General features: G+C 44.0%; 1 pseudogene; it reads left to right on the plus strand.

The window, feature by feature from the left end:
* The first annotated feature begins 16,462 nt into the window (after positions 1-16,462).
* On the plus strand, positions 16,463-17,652 carry LOC138648621 (uncharacterized; annotated as a pseudogene).
* Positions 17,653-17,944: the final 292 nt, after the last annotated feature.

Below are 17,944 nucleotides of genomic sequence, written 5' to 3' on the forward strand. Positions count from 1 at the left end.
TGCGGCCCCTCCTCCTCCTCTGCTTCAGAACTGCTGCCGCCTGCACCCTGTTCCCCCAATGGCTGCCAATCGGGGTCAAGAACTGGGTCATCTAATAACTCTTCTTGTACCTCCTGCGCAACTTCGTCTGTGTCACCGTGTCGTTCGGTGGTATAGCGTTCGTGATGGGGCAACATAGTCTCATCAGGGTCTGATTCTTGATCAGCACCCTGCGAGGGCAATGTTGTGGTCTGAGTCAAAGGACCAGCATAGTAGTCTGGCTGTGGCTGTGCGTCAGTGCACTCCATGTCAGATTCAATTTGTAATGGGCATGGACTGTTAACTGCTTCACTTTCTAAGCCAGGGACGGTATGTGTAAAGAGCTCCATGGAGTAACCCGTTGTGTCGCCTGCTGCATTCTTCTCTGTTGTTGTTTTTGCTGAAGAGGACAAGGAAGTGACTTGTCCCTGACCGTGAACATCCACTAACGACGCGCTGCTTTTACTTTTACCAGTTTCACGAGATGAGGCAAAAGAGCTAGAGGCTGAGTCAGCAAGATAAGCCAAAACTTGCTCTTGCTGCTCCGGCTTTAAAAGCGGTTTTCCTAATCCCAGAAAAGGGAGCGTTCGAGGCCTTGTGTAGCCGGACGACGAACCTGGCTCCACAGCTCCAGACTTAGGTGCAATATTTTTTCCCCCACGACCACCTGATGCTCCACCACTACCACTACCCTCATTACCAGCTGACAATGAACGCCCCCGGCCACGACCTCTTCCACTAGACTTCCTCATTGTTTTAAAAACGTAACCAAACTAACGTTATTTGTTGCAGTCACACAACTTACACGGTGAGCTATAACTTCTGTATGATTTAGCTACCCCTTTACAGGTTGGTGAGACCACAGCGAAAATCAGGCCCAATGTTACACACTCTTTTTTTGGTGGCTGCAAATTAGAGAGATGCCCCACACGCAGGACTGTCACTGAAGCACAAATGTTAATATTAATGTCACACTATTATTTTTTTTTTATTTTTATTTTTTTCAGGAACACTTTAGAAACCCCCCAAAAAAAAAAAAATAGATTTTTGCAGGGAGAATTTAGAAAACAAATGTAACAAACTATATGCTTTCTATGGGCCACTGAGTGAGAGATGACGCACACAGGAATCAGGAGTGGCACACAAGCCCAGAGGCCAATATTTTTCTACCAATGATTGATGGAGTTATTTTCTCTGGTAGATTTTGGAACCCAAATCAAGGAAAAAAAATGTAGGCTTTCTATGGACCACAATTGGAGAGAGAGAGAGAGAGAGATGGCACACCCAGGAGTCAAGACTGGCACACAAGCAGAAAGGCCAATATTAATCTCCCACTGTTTTTTTTGGTTGTTTTTTTTTTTTTTTTTTTCAGGGAGACTTTAGAAAAAAAAATAATAAAAAAAATATGATTTTATCAGGAAGAATTTAGAAACCAAATAAAATAAAATGATTTTTTCAGGGAGAATTTAGAAAACAAATAAAACCAAAAATAGGCGTTCTATGGCCCACTGACTGAGAGATGACGCACCCAGGAGTCAAGACTGGCACACAAGCAGAAAGGCCAATATTAATCTCCCACTGTTTTTTTTGGTTGTTTTTTTTTTTTTTTTTTTCAGGGAGACTTTAGAAAAAAAAATAATAAAAAAAATATGATTTTATCAGGAAGAATTTAGAAACCAAATAAAATAAAATGATTTTTTCAGGGAGAATTTAGAAAACAAATAAAACCAAAAATAGGCGTTCTATGGCCCACTGACTGAGAGATGACGCACCCAGGAGTCAAGACTGGCACACAAGCAGAAAGGCCAATATTAATCTCCCACTGTTTTTTTTGGTTGTTTTTTTTTTTTTTTTTTCAGGGAGACTTTAGAAAAAAAAATAATAAAAAAAATATGATTTTATCAGGAAGAATTTAGAAACCAAATAAAATAAAATGATTTTTTCAGGGAGAATTTATAAAACAAATAAAACCAAAAATAGGCGTTCTATGGCCCACTGACTGAGAGATGACGCACCCAGGAGTCAAGACTGGCACACAAGCAGAAAGGCCAATATTAATCTCCCACTGTTTTTTTTGGTTGTTTTTTTTTTTTTTTTTTTCAGGGAGACTTTAGAAAAAAAAATAATAAAAAAAATATGATTTTATCAGGAAGAATTTAGAAACCAAATAAAATAAAATGATTTTTTCAGGGAGAATTTAGAAAACAAATAAAACCAAAAATAGGCGTTCTATGGCCCACTGACTGAGAGATGACGCACCCAGGAGTCAAGACTGGCACACAAGCAGAAAGGCCAATATTAATCTCCCACTGTTTTTTTTGGTTGTTTTTTTTTTTTTTTTTTCAGGGAGACTTTAGAAAAAAAAATAATAAAAAAAATATGATTTTATCAGGAAGAATTTAGAAACCAAATAAAATAAAATGATTTTTTCAGGGAGAATTTAGAAAACAAATAAAACCAAAAATAGGCGTTCTATGGCCCACTGACTGAGAGATGACGCACCCAGGAGTCAAGACTGGCACACAAGCAGAAAGGCCAATATTAATCTCCCACTGTTTTTTTTTTTTTTTTTCAGGGAGACTTTAGAAAAAAAAATAATAAAAAAAATATGATTTTATCAGGAAGAATTTAGAAACCAAATAAAATAAAATAATTTTTTCAGGGAGAATTTAGAAAACAAATAAAACCAAAAATAGGCGTTCTATGGCCCACTGACTGAGAGATGACGCACACAGGAGTCAGGAGTGGCACACAAACCCAGAGGCCAATATTTTTCTACCAATGATTGATGTAGTTATTTTCTCTGGTAGATTTTAGAACCCAAATCAAGGAAAAAAAATATAGGCTTTCTATGGACCACAATTGGAGAGAGAGAGAGAGAGAGAGAGAGAGAGAGAGAGAGAGAGATGGCACACCCAGGAGTCAAGACTGGCACACAAGCAGAAAGGCCAATATTAATCTCCCACTGTTTTTTTGGTTGTTTTTTTTTTTTTTTTTTTTCAGGGAGACTTTAGAAATAAAAATAATAAAAAAAATATGATTTTATCAGGAAGAATTTAGAAACCAAATAAAATAAAATGATTTTTTCAGGGAGAATTTAGAAAACAAATAAAACCAAAAATATGCGTTCTATGGCCCACTGACTGAGAGAGAGAGAGAGATGGAACGCTTAGTACTGGCACACAAGCCCAAAGGGCAATATTAATCTCCCTTTTTTTTTCCAGGGAGAATTTCTGAAACCCAAAAAAAAAATTAAATAGGCTTTCTATGGCCCACTATTTGTGAGAGAGATGGGACGCTCAGGACTGGCACAGATGGCACGCTCAGGACTGGCACAGAAGCCCAGAGGCCAATATTAATCTCCCTTTTTTTCTGGGAGAATTTATAAAACCAAAAAAATATTTAAATAGGCTTTCTATGGCCCACTATTTGTGAGAGAGATGGCACGCTCAGGACTGGCACAGATGGCACGCTCACAACTGGCACAGAAGCCCAGAGGCCAATATTAATCTCCCTTTTTTTCTGGGAGAATTTATAAAACCAAAAAAATATTTAAATAGGCTTTCTATGGCCCACTATTTGTGAGAGAGATGGCACGCTCAGGACTGGCACAGATGGCACGCTCACAACTGGCACACAAGCCCAGAGGCCAATATTAATCTCCCTTTTTTCAGGGAAAATTTATAAAACCAAAAAAAAAATTAAATAGGCTTTCTATGGCCCACTATTTGTGAGAGAGATGGCACGCTCAGGACTGGCACAGATGGCACGCTCACAACTGGCACACAAGCCCAGAGGCCAATATTAATCTCCCTTTTTTCAGGGAAAATTTATAAAACCAAAAAAAAAATTAAATAGGCTTTCTATGGCCCACTATTTGTGAGAGAGATGGGACGCTCAGGACTGGCACAGATGGCACGCTCAGGACTGGCACAGAAGCCCAGAGGCCAATATTAATCTCCCTTTTTTTCAGGGAGAATTTATAAAACCCAAAAAAAAATAAAATAGGCTTTCTATGGCCCACTATTTGTGAGAGAGATGGCACACTCAGGACTGGCACACAAGCCCAAAGGCCAATATTAATCTCCCACTGTATTTTTATCAGGGAGAATTTATACACCCCACAAAAAAAAATACAGAAAAATGAAAAGGCTTTCTATGGCCCACTATGTGAGAGAGATGGCACACACAGGGATGGCACTCTAGCAGAAATGCCAAATTGCCAATCTTAATCTCCCACCAAAAAAAAAAAAAAAAAAAAAACAGGGAATGTCCTACAATTACTATCTCCCTGCCTGCAGTAATCTCAGCCAGGTATGGCAGGCAGCTACTATCTCCCTGCCTGCAGTAATCTCAGCCAGGTATGGCAGGCAGCAATAAGGAGTGGACTGATGCACAAATGAAATAAAAAGTGTGGACAAACAAAAAAGATAGCTGTGCAGAAAGGAAGGAACAAGAGGATTTGTGCTTTGAAAAAAGCAGTTGGTTTGCACAGCGGCGTACACACAGCAATGCAGCTATCAGGGAGCCTTCTAGGGCAGCCCAATGAGCTACAGCGCTGAGGGGAAAAAAAAAAAAAAAAAAAATTCCACTGTCCCTGCACACCGAGGGTGGTGTTGGACAGTGCAAATCGCTGCAGCACAAGCGGTTTTGTGGTTAATGGACCCTGCCTAACGCTATCCCTGCTTCTGACAAAGCGGCAGCAACCTCTCCCTAAGCTCAGATCAGCAGCAGTAAGATGGCGGTCGGCGGGAACGCCTCTTTATAGCCCCTGTGACGTCGCAGACAGCAAGCCAATCACTGCAATGCCCTTCTCTAAGATGGTGGGGACCAGGACCTATGTCATCACGCTGCCCACACTCTGCGTTTACCTTCATTGGCTGAGAAATGGCGCTTTTCGCGTCATTGAAACGCGACTTTGGCGCGAAAGTCGCGTACCGCATGGCCGACCCCGCACAGGGGTCGGATCGGGTTTCATGAAACCCCGACTTAGCCAAAAGTCGGCGACTTTTGAAAATGTTCGACCCGTTTCGCTCAACCCTAGTAAGCAGTGGTGCGGTATCAAAAGCACAATCCGCTTTAAAAACCGAAGGTCTACCCAAAAATAAAAGACATTTGAAGGAAACGTGTGTGTTTTGTCTTCAAGAGATGAGTGTTCCTAAATGCTGACTGCAGAATTTGGAAAGCTAGAATGAATCAGCTGAAAAGGCAACATAATGATCAAAGAATTAATAGTGCTATTACTGAAGAATATTACACAAATTTGACATTCTACATGATGCCAGCTTAAGGGGATTATAGCCTTGGCTGAAAGAATACAGATTTGCTCCATTACCATTACTGAACCCATGGTTACATTTGTGGAAGCCAGGGCTTGGACCCACCGGTCACCTAAGCTCTATGAATATGTTATATTTGGGAAAGCCAGGATTGGGACCCACTCGTCACCTGGCTCCATGGAGATGTTTGGAGAAGCCAGGTTATGACCCTCTGTGTTATGATCTGGTGGTTTAGGAGCAACATGGGACGAGCTCTGAAGGAAGTGGTACCTGTACTGACCGCAGTCCCTAAGCTCAACACAACACTAGAAGTAGCCGTGGGATGCTCCTGACACTCCCTAGGCACCTCGTCACAGCCTGAAAACTAACTACCCCTAAAGATAGAAACAGGAAAACTATCTTGCCTCAGAGAAAATCCCCAAAGGATAGATAGCCCCCCACAAGTAATGACTGTGAGTGGAGAGGGAAAAGACATACACAGAATGAAACCAGGATGAGCACAGGAGACCAGTCTAGCTAGATAGATAGGACAGGATGGAATACTGTGCGGTCAGTATAAAACACTGCAAAAAATCCACACAGAGTTTACAAAAATCTCCACACCTGACTAAAGGTGTGGAGGGTAAATCTGCTTCCCAGAGCTTCCAGCTACACAGAATTAATTCATACTGAAAAGCTGGACAAACATAGAAAGCACAGAACGGATAAGTCCACAACCTGTGGACAGAAAAGAGCAAGCAAGGACTTAGCTTTGCTGAACTGGTCAGGATAACAGGGAAATCCAAAGAGATGTGAATCCAACCAGGAACCAATGACAAGTGGCACAAGCTGAAGGAAAGAGCCAGGCTAAATAGCCAAGCAGAATAGACAATCAGTGGAAGCAGCAGCTGACTGCTAAATCCAAGGAGCAGCCATTCCACTTAAAACCACCGGAGGGAGCCCAAGAGCAGAACTCACAAAAGTGCCACTTACAACCGCCGGAGGGAGCCCAAGAGCGGAATTCACAACAGTACCCCCCCTTGAGGAGGGGTCACCGAACCCTCACCAGAGCCCCCAGGCCGATCAGGACGAGCCAAGTGAAAAGCACGAACCAAATCGGCGGCATGGACATCGGAGGCAACAACCCAAGAATTATCCTCCTGGCCATAACCCTTCCACTTGACAAGATACTGAAGCCTCTGCCTCGAAAAACGAGAATCCAAAATTTTCTCAACCTCATATTCCAACTCTCCCTCAACCAACCGGGGCAGGAGGATCAACTGAGGGAACAACGGGCACCACATATCTCCGCAACAAAGATCTATGGAAAACATTATGAATGGCAAAAGAGGCTGGAAGAGCCAAACGAAAAGACACCGGATTGATAATTTCAGAAATCTTATAAGGACCAATAAACCAAGGCTTAAACTTAGGGGAAGAAACCTTCATAGGAACATGACGAGAAGACAACCAAACCAAATCCCCCACACGAAGCCGGGGACCAACACACCGACGGCGGTTAGCAAAACGTTGAGCCCTTTCCTGAGACAACATCAAATTGTCCACCACATGAGTCCAAATCTGCTGCAGCCTGTCCACCACAGAATCCACACCAGGACAATCAGAAGGCTCAACCTGCCCAGAAGAAAAACGAGGATGAAAACCAAAATTACAAAAGAAAGGTGAAACCAAAGTAGCCGAACTAGCCCGATTATTAAGGGCAAACTCGGCCAACGGCAAGAAAGCCACCCAATCATCCTGATCAGCAGACACAAAGCATCTCAAATAGGTCTCCAGGGTTTGATTAGTTCACTCAGTTTGGCCATTAGTCTGAGGATGAAACGCCGAAGAAAAAGACAAATCAATGCCCATCCTAGCACAAAAGGCCCGCCAAAACCTAGAGACAAACTGAGAACCTCTGTCAGACACAATATTCTCCGGAATGCCATGCAAACGAACCACATGCTGAAAAAACAATGGAACCAAATCTGAGGAGGAAGGCAACTTAGACAAAGGTACCAGATGGACCATTTTAGAGAACCGGTCACAAACAACCCAGATAACAGACATCTTCTGGGAAACAGGAAGATCCGAAATAAAATCCATGGAAATATGCGTCCAGGGCCTCTCAGGGACCGGCAAAGGCAAAAGCAACCCACTAGCGCGGGAACAGCAAGGCTTGGCCCGGGCACAAGTCCCGCAGGGCTGCACAAAAGCACGCACATTGCGCGACAAGGAAGGCCACCAAAATGACCTAGCAACCAAATCTCTGGTGCCAAAAATCCCAGGATGACCAGCCAACACTGAACAATGAACCTCAGAAATCACCTTACTTGTCCATCCATCAGGAACAAACAGCTTCCCCACAGGACAGCGGTCAGGCCTATCAGCCTGAAATTCCCGAAGCACCCACCGCAAATCAGGGGAGATGGCAGAAAGAATCACCCCTTCCTTCTGGCTCAAGGACTCCAGGAGAATTAGGCGAAAAACTCCTAGAGAGGGCATCAGCCTTAACATTCTTAGATCCCGGAAGATACGAGACCACAAAATCGAAACGGGAGTAAAACAGGGACCATCGAGCCTGTCTAGGATTCAGCCGCTTGGCCGACTCGAGGTAAATCAGATTCTTATGATCAGTCAAGACCACAACGCGGTGCTTAGCTCCCTCAAGCCAATGTCGCCACTCCTCAAACGCCCACTTCATAGCCAACAACTCCCGATTGCCGACATCATAATTGCGTTCCGCAGGCGAAAACTTTCTGGAAAAAAAAGCACACGGTTTCATCAAAGAACCATCAGAATCCCTCTGAGACAAAACGGCCCCTGCCCCAATCTCAGAAGCGTCAACCTCAACCTGAAAAGGAAGAGAAACATCCGGCTGATGCAACACAGGGGCAGAAGTAAATCGGCGTTTAAGCTCCCGAAAGGCCTCAACAGCCGCAGAGGACCAATTCGTCACATCAGCGCCTTTCTTCGTCAAATCAGTAAGGGGCTTAACCACACTGGAAAAGTTGGCAATGAAACGGCGATTAGCAAAGCCCAAAAATTTTTGAAGGCTCTTCACAGATGTGGGTTGAATCCAGTCATGAATAGCTTGGACCTTAACAGGATCCATTTCCATAGACGAGGGAGAAAAAATAAAACCCAAAAAAGAGACCTTCTGAACTCCGAATGAGCACTTAGACCCCTTCACAAATAAAGCATTATCACGAAGGATCTGGAACACCATCCTGACCTGCTTCACATGAGACTCCCAATCATCGGAAAAAATCAAAATGTCATCCAAATATACAACCATGAATTTATCAAGATAATTGCAGAAAATATCATGCATGAAGGATTGGAACACAGATGGAGCATTAGAGAGCCCGAATGGCATCACAAGGTATTCAAAATGGCCTTCGGGTGTATTAAATGCAGTTTTCCATTCGTCACCCTGTTTAATACGAACAAGATTATATGCCCCTCGGAGGTCAATCTTAGTAAACCAACTAGCCCCCTTAATCTGAGCAAACAAATCAGAAAGCAAAGGCAAGGGGTATTGGAATTTGACCGTGATCTTATTAAGAAGACGATAATCTATACAGGGTCTCAAGGAGCCATCCTTCTTAGCAACAAAAAAGAAACCCGCTCCCAATGGTGACGAAGACGGCCGAATATGCCCTTTCTCCAAAGACAGATTGAAAAGTCGGCCCTTAGGGAACTTACAACCAGGAATCAAGTTAATAGCACAATCACAGTCCCTATGTGGAGGAAGGGAACTGGACTTGGGCTCATCAAATACATCCTGGAAATCCGACAAAAACTCAGGGACCTCAGAAGAGGGGGAAGAGGAAATTGACATCAAAGGAACGTCACTATGTACCCCTTGACAACCCCAACTAGTCACAGACATAGTTTTCCAATCCAGCACCGGATTATGTTCCTGTAACCATGGAAAACCCAGTACAACAACATCATGCAGGTTATGCAACACCAGAAAACGGCAATTTTCCTGATGTGCAGGAGCCATGTACATGGTCATCTGCGTCCAGTACTGAGGTTTATCCTTGGCCAATGGTGTAGCATTAATGCCCCTCAAAGGAATAGGGCTCTGCAAAGGCTGCAAGGAAAAACCACAGCGCCTGGCGAATTCTAAGTCCATTAAGTTCAGGGCAGCGCCTGAATCCACAAATGCCATGACAGAAAAGGACGACAATGAGCAAATCAGGGTCACAGATAAAAGAAATTTAGGCTGTACAGTACTAATGGTAACAGACCTAGCGACCCTCCTAGTACGTTTAGGGCAATCAGAAATAACATGAGCAGAATCACCACAGTAAAAACACAGCCTATTCTGACGTCTGAATTCCTGCCGTTCTGTTCTAGTCAAAATCCTATAACATTGCATAGGTTCAGGACTCTGCTCAGAGGACACTGCCATATGGTGCATAGCTTTGCGCTCACGCAGACGCCGATCAATCTGAATGGCTAGAGACATAGATTCGCTCAAACCAGTAGGCGTAGGGAAGCCCACCATAACATCTTTAAGGGCTTCAGAAAGATCTTTTCTGAAAATAGCAGCCAGAGCATCCTCATTCCATTTAGTGAGCACAGACCATTTCCTAAATTTCTGGCAGTATAATTCTGCCGCTTCCTGACCTTGACACAAGGCCAACAGGGTTTTTTCTGCATGATCCACAGAATTAGGTTCGTCATACAATAATCCGAGCACTTGAAAAAATGCGTCTACATTCAGCAATGCCGGATCCCCTGATTCAAGGGAGAATGCCCAGTCCTGAGGGTCACCACGCAGCAAGGATATGATGATTTTAACTTGCTGAATGGGATCACCAGAAGAACGGGGTTTCAAAGCAAAAAACAATTTGCAGTGATTTTTAAAGTTCAAAAACTTGGATCTGTCCCCAAAAAACAAATCAGGAGTAGGAATTCTAGGCTCCAAAGCCGGAGTCTGGACAACATAATCTTGGATACTCTGTACTCTTGCAGCAAGTTGATCCACACGAGAAAACAAACCCTGAACATCCATGCCAGAGCATAAATCCTGAACCACCCAGAGATCAAGAGGAAAAAAAGACAGAACAGAGCACAGAAAAAAAAATGGCTCAGAATTTTTTCCTTCTTTTGAGATGCATTTAATTCATTTTTGGCCACTTGTACTGTTATGATCTGGTGGTTTAGGAGCAACATGGGATGAGCTCTGAAGGAAGTGGTACCTGTACTGACCGCAGTCCCTAAGCTCAACACAACACTAGAAGTAGCCGTGGGATGCTCCTGACACTCCCTAGGCACCTCGTCACAGCCTGAGAACTAACTACCCCTAAAGATAGAAACAGGAAAGCTATCTTGCCTCAGAGAAAATCCCCAAAGGATAGATAGCCCCCCACAAGTAATGACTGTGAGTGGAGAGGGAAAAGACATACACAGAATGAAACCAGGATGAGCACAGGAGGCCAGTCTAGCTAGATAGATAGGACAGGATGGAATACTGTGCGGTCAGTATAAAACACTACAAAAAATCCACACAGAGTTTACAAAAATCTCCACACCTGACTAAAGGTGTGGAGGGTAAATCTGCTTCCCAGAGCTTCCAGCTACACAGAATTAAATCATACTGACAAGCTGGACAAACATAGAAAGCACAGAACGGATAAGTCCACAACCTGTGGACAGAAAAGAGCAAGCAAGGACTTAGCTTTGCTGAACTGGTCAGGATAACAGGGAAATCCAAAGAGATGTGAATCCAACCAGGAACCAATGACAAGTGGCACAAGCTGAAGGAAAGAGCCAGGCTAAATAGCCGAGCAGAATAGACAATCAGTGGAAGCAGCAGCTGACTGCTAAATCCAAGGAGCAGCCATTCCACTTAAAACCACCGGAGGGAGCCCAAGAGCAGAACTCACAAAAGTGCCACTTACAACCACCGGAGGAAGCCCAAGAGCGGAATTCACAACACCTCTGTCCACCTGGACTCATACCTCAATGGACTGTCAGCTTCCTAAGCTTGATGTTACCTCCTTTCTGTGCCTGTCACAGATGAGGGTAGTCGGCCTTGGAAAGTCACAGCTGCCTTATTCCCAGCGAGTCAGCAGAGGGGTGACACTGTAATTTTGCACCATCTTGGGTATTTTGCTGGGACTGTTCTATGTGCTATTGTCTATTTTGTAGTTCAATAAAGTATGGCTACACTGTTTTCCCCACACTCTCTGCTGTCTGAGTAGTATTATGCCCACAGTAAAAGGAGAGTGGGCGTTCAGTGGGATGATCCCAGGTCCATGTTGTTTTTGAGCCAGCAGTCTAAAGCACCCACTGACCCCCGTGTCTCCACACTAGTATTAAGTCACATATGCCATAAGCAAAACAATTACCACACCAAAAAGTTGTCCAGCCTTGAGGTTAAATTATGCAGTCACTCTATCTGACTGCAGACTTGTGAATTTTGGAAGTACTCGTTTGGCGTTTCAGGTTTCTCGGGTTATGGTGCCAAGATCAGGAGAGTGTGTGACCTGAAGGATGTGATTTGCATACATGTGGTCACATGCCGACTTGACATGTGCAGCCGCACTCAGTAGAGGTGAGTTGAGCGAGGACTGATGCGTCTATGACTGATGAGGAATGTGGATGGAAGTAACCAAATCACATTGTCATGATACGTACTGCGATCCAATGGGTGGTCGGTCAGCGGACGGAGCAACACACACACGATGGAATGGTATTGGGGAGAGGAAGGCCATACAGATAGGGGAATGGGGGATGGTCACCACCTGAGCTCGAACCTGAGCCTGTCCCTGCACTCCCCTAACGCCCTAGGCGGGTCCTTCCCCCCGCCGCCATAGTGAACCTAAGTTCCTCGCTGTCACCTAATACTGCCCTGGCTTAGTGCACTGTCCGGCAAGGAGCACTAGCCTCACCACTGCAGGTAATACACACAGGGGACAGTGACAAACACCAAAGGGACAAGGTGAAAATGCAGCACTTAGCTTCCAGACACCAAAGGGACAAGGTGAAAATACAGCACTTAGCTTCCAGACACCGCTGTCAAGCTCCACACCGCAGATAACACAGAAATGGGACTCCAAACACCAGAAGTGGCTGACACCACTGAGCTGCTCCTGCTAGGCTGGTCTCCAAAGATAAACTCTATAAGCAATAGCCAGCTGAAGCATCAGATGACCATTTAAAGGATAGTGGGAGCGGTCACCACCACATCAGCTGACCCCAAAACACCGCAGTTACACACCAGATTGCCAGCGGGGGGGGAAGGGGGGGACAACTGACATTAACCCCCGATGGACTGAAAGGAAAAAAGCTACATTTAAACAAAGTGGAACCAGAGATGCCACAAATCTAAAAATGAATCGTGACACATATACTTGCGATCACATGACCAAACGCTTATGGCACTGGAACCACAGAATACTGACAGTGTGTGCACTGCGTGCTGTAAGGACTCACAATGAGGAGTTACATCAGGTGACTACAGACTTGAGCCCCCAGCCTGGACTACCCCTTTCAAGTGGTTCTCTGACCTTAATAAAATTAACATTGAAGGTGGGTAATAGTGTAAAATAATAAATCAACCATAGTCACGTGCTTTGACAGTGCAGGCCACTCCAGCGCTCTCCATTGAGACCAGAACTGATGACATCATCTTTTCTGGTTAACTGACTTTTTGGGGCTTGTGATTGGCTGTAGCAGTCATGTGACTGTGAAGAGGTGCATCATCCGTGCACATGTGGTTGTCATCTACTCTTATGAAGAATTCATTCTAAGATTAAGAAAAACAACAAAATATTATAAACCTCAATCATCAGAAAGATTTTCATGTAGAACAGAGACCCGTCCTCAATATTGTATAGAGAACGACTGGCGGGTCCTGTATATAGTAACTGATGATGACATACCTGTATATAAGTGACGTATCGCTTCAGAGAGTCCCCATGGCAGCAGGCAGCCGATCGTAAGGTTTTCTGGAAGAAAAGGATATTAGTATTATATAATAAGCCTCCTTGCACATCACTTCAGTCTCTATAGGAGCATTCAGTGGAGGAGATGGGAGAATTATAAAGATTGGTATTTATTATAATACTTACATATATAATGAGGAGTGTACTGCATGTCAGCTGTCACTGAGGCCGCACATTCACATCTTTATATGTCTGTAAAATACAGAAAAACGTCAATATATACACATAAAATACCAAAAATCAGCCAAGTGACCATGTGATATCTGTGTGTGAGCAGAGGTATAAACCATATCCTGCACTGACCTCGGACTCTCCTACTGAAGGTCCTGGTTTGGTAGATAGATAACTCAGGGTTTATGATGATACAGTGATCAAATTAGAATTCCAATTTGGCCTCCAGATCAGATCTGATGTCTCAGGCCCATGAAACCATTCCTAGGAGAGTGGGGAAAAAGAAAGAAACATTATTGAAAGGAAGAAAAGGGACACTAATACTTCAGTGGATGGAGAAATACCGTAGATCCCTCAGGTTTATGGTGAATCAGCAATCAAAGGATCCATAATTGTCCTCCAGATCAGATCTGGTATCTCAGGCCCCTAAAGCCAAAACTAAGAGAACTGGGACAAAAGAAAAAATATTAGTAATAGGAAGAAAAGAGCAGAACAATTGGAAAGATACACCACCGAAGACAGGATAAAATTAGGAAAATGTTGTAGCTGTCTAGAAAGATGATAGAGGACTCGGAGAAAGTAATTCAGATCCTTCTATCAATTGCATAGAAGAAAGTGCTGTGTACAAAGTGTCAATAATGTTAAAATTAAAGAGGCCCTATCCGCTCTCCTAATAGGTCTGGTTTAGTAATAAATGCGTTCCCTATAACATAACAATGCTAGAGTCACTTTTCTATATAATAATGCCCCAGCGTCCTCTATCTACACTGAGAAGTAAAAGGGTAACAATGTTGTGAACTTTTGACTTTCAGGTCCCATATATCACCATCCACTACTACTTTGTAAATGAGACCACCATCATTTTATAGACAATCATTTTGGCTATCTCACACATAAATCTGACTTGCACTTATTTTGCATATGATTAGTGATGCAGATTCTTGTCATGTCTGTTATGATTATGTGGCCTTGGAGCAGCATGAAAACCTTCACTGGAGTAGGTGGTAACTATACTGACCGCTAACCCTGATCTTATCACTGCAACTAGAAGTAGCCGTGGGGTGTGCCTAACAAAACCTAGACACCTCGACACAGCTGGAGAACTAAATACCCCTAAAGATGGAAATAGGAAAACTATCTTGCCTCAGAGTAGACCCCCAAAGGATAAGCAGCCCCCCACAAATAATGACTGTGAGTAGGAGAGGAAAAGACACACGCAGGCAGAAAACAGGCTTAGCAAAGGAGGCCACTTCTAGCTAAATAGAAAAGGACAGGACGGGATACTAAGCAGTCAGCATAAAAAATACTACAAAAATATCCACAGCAGAAAATACAAAACTCCACACCTAACTAAAGATGTGGAGAGTATATCTGCAACTCCAGAGAATCCAACCAGACTGAGAAAAACAACAGACACAGTCTAAGCAGGACAAAAAGAAACAAAAGATCAGCACTGAAATATAAGCACACTGCATGTGTGCCACAGAAAAAGAAACAGACACTTATATTTGCTGAACTGGCAGCTAAGCAGGAGAGACCAGGAGAGATCCAAAACTTCCAAAGAAACATTGACAACTGGCCAGGACTAAAGAGTCCTGCAAAGCTAAATAGCCCAGTCAGAATTGCAATTAGCGGATACACCTGTCCAAGACTGCAGCCCAGAGACAACTGCATTACCATCTGCAACCACCGGAGGGAGCCCAAAAGCAGAATTCACAACACATGTCACTGCATTGTTACCGTTTTGCTTCTAAAAATGTAAATTTGAATTTTTATTATTTTGTTAGTATTTTGTAAATCCACCCTTTCTTTCAACACTGCATGAATCCTTCTGGCCATGATATCAATCAGGTTCAAGCATATCTCAACCAAAATCTGATCCCTGGTCTCTTCTACACATTCCCAAAGTTGGTGCATACTAGTTGTGCTGAAGTATGTATATACAGTATATATATATATATATGTGTGCAGTGAACTATGTATGGGTTTATTGTGTGACTAGTGATAATGTAACATCTGTCCTGAATGCAGGTCTCACCCAGGTGTTAATGTGTATTTTCCTGAGACAGCAGACTTCTGTCTCCAAATCTCACCAGGGAGGTGGTGTTGTGATCCAAGAAGAAAGGGAACATTTGACACCTCCTAGCTCTTTGGAAGAGATATGTCACTTACAGTCTGACACTAACTGTGGGAAGCTTTACAGGAAGAATCTCAGAGAAATAATATATTCATTGGGGGCGCGGCTGTGTTACAATCAAAACAAGCATTTAGAATATCATCTTGAGAGGCTGGTCTAGAAATCTGACCTCCCGGTTGACTCTATAAATTTGGCTTGTATACATGCAACAATTGTTCACATGTGAGGGCAGCCGAAGTTGATGTGTTCCACCAACTCCATATTCACCCCCCCTCAGGGAGAGGAAGCAGACTACAAGTTAGCTATTTCTTTTTATTATCATCATATTTTTATACCTTTTTCTTACTGTAAGCACTGAACCTTTTTGTATTAAAGAATGAAACTTTAGTAAGTCGAACCTTGAATATTCTAAAAGAATCCATAGCCTTAAACTGTATGATCTGTATGAGTGGTTGACAGTATTATTACTATTTCCGGGACTCATCACCTATGTATTCGGTGAGTGGTGGCAGCGTGTATGAGCGGGTGTGTGGCCTGTGTCGGTGTGTGATTTATGCTCCCATTACAGCATAGGACAGAGGTTAAATGTTGGACTGAGAGAGGGGAGATAGACTAACCCTTGCAGGCACAACCCCAAGTCACGTGCTGAGAGCGGGTACATGATGAATTAGTGACAGCACGGAGAGGGATCCATGACAACTAGTGGCAGAGCAGTGGGACAGAATTATTTCTATTAGAGCATTAGTGCATGGTTTAAGCAATTATTCCCTGTACTAAAGAACTGGTATCCTTGCGAGGAGTGCACCAATTCTACAAGGTTCAACTGAGTGCTTACTTAGACATACTTGCAAACAGTTTCCCCTCCCTGTTTTTCTTTTCTATCTTTTATTTGGCAAAGGCTGTTCATCGATATGGCAGCCCAGTACAAGAAGCAGAGCAAAGAGGCTCTGACCGACCTCTGTGAGCAGAGTGGAATAGAGACGGCCAACAGATCCATGGAGCTGCTGATAGGAGCCTTGGTCGAGCAGGACATGAAGCAAACTGCTGGAACATCTGGCCAAGGAGAGAGTCTACCTCAGAGATACCCAACAATGCCAGCTCTTGCACTGGAGATGCCTGATGGAAGTGTCAGCAATGCCAGTGCTGAGGAGCCTATGAACTTTACTTTGCAAATGGCTTTACAAGAGCTGGGAACAAGTGATCCCAGTCTGCGCATGCAGCTTATTCTACAGTACTGAAAGGCTGCTGCTGCAGAACACTGGGAGGGGAGAGCTTTCCAGCTTCAGATGACTCAAATCTATAGGGGTATCAGTCCTCAGATAACCTCCTCCCAGGACATAAATCCAAGGAGACTACATCTGGAAAACTTCCCTGTCATGGAGAAGGATACAGACTTAGATGCTTTCCTTCAGGGGTTTGAAAAAACCTGCAGGCAATACCATCTACCCCATGATCAGTGGGCACAGTTTTTGCTGGCCTCCCACCAGAGCCAGATGGGAACTATGAGGCCATAAAATAGGTCCTGGTCAGAAATTACAATCTGACACCAGAAGTGTATCAGAGAAAGTTCTGGAACCTACAATGTGGATCCACTGACAGCTATGCGGATGTTGGGATCACCTTGAGGACCACGTTCCACCAATGGATCAGACTACTTTCGGTGAACAGTTTTGAGGACTTAATGGATCTTATGGTCAAGGATCAATTTCTGCACATGTGCCCCACGGATGTACGACAATTTATGTGTGATCGGGAGCCACAAACTGTGGATCAGGCTGCAAAGATTGAGGACTGCCATGTGGCTAACAGGATGCCTGAGGCGCAGAAGCCATCGGCATTCAGCTGGAAGGGAGGTAAGCAAAACGGGGACCCTTCTCCCTCTGCCAGCCGATCATCAGTGCTGTCCAAGCCCACCTTCTATATGATTCCAGGAAATAGACATTCTTTAGGTGATGCACACCGGTTCTTCTCCTGCAACAAAGTGGGACATGTTAGTGCTGTCTGCCCGGATAGGGAGAAACGCCCAACTACAACCACAAAGCCGTCTGCGTCCCCAGCGTCTGTCCTCTTTGTGGCCGGCTCTGATGTGAGAGCTCATTAGAACTGTCAATCTGTCACTGTTGGCAATAAAGTCACCATTGGTCTCTGGAACACTGGGGCAGAGGTGACCCTGGTGAGTCCAGCCATGATAACTCCTGCCGATGTCATACCAGGAAAGACTATGTCTATAACCGGGATTGAAGGGGTCAGCCCTGCCGTGCCCATGGCCCATGTGTTCCTGGACTGGGGAGCAGGGAAAGGATTGAGAGAAGTGGGAGTATCAGAGGCTATTCCCACTAATGGGTTGCTAGGTACGGACCTGGGGAGGATAGTGTCCCAGTATGTTCCTCCCT

Source organism: Ranitomeya imitator, chromosome 9, assembly GCF_032444005.1.
Source record: "Ranitomeya imitator isolate aRanImi1 chromosome 9, aRanImi1.pri, whole genome shotgun sequence".
Taxonomy (NCBI): Eukaryota; Metazoa; Chordata; class Amphibia; order Anura; family Dendrobatidae; genus Ranitomeya; species Ranitomeya imitator.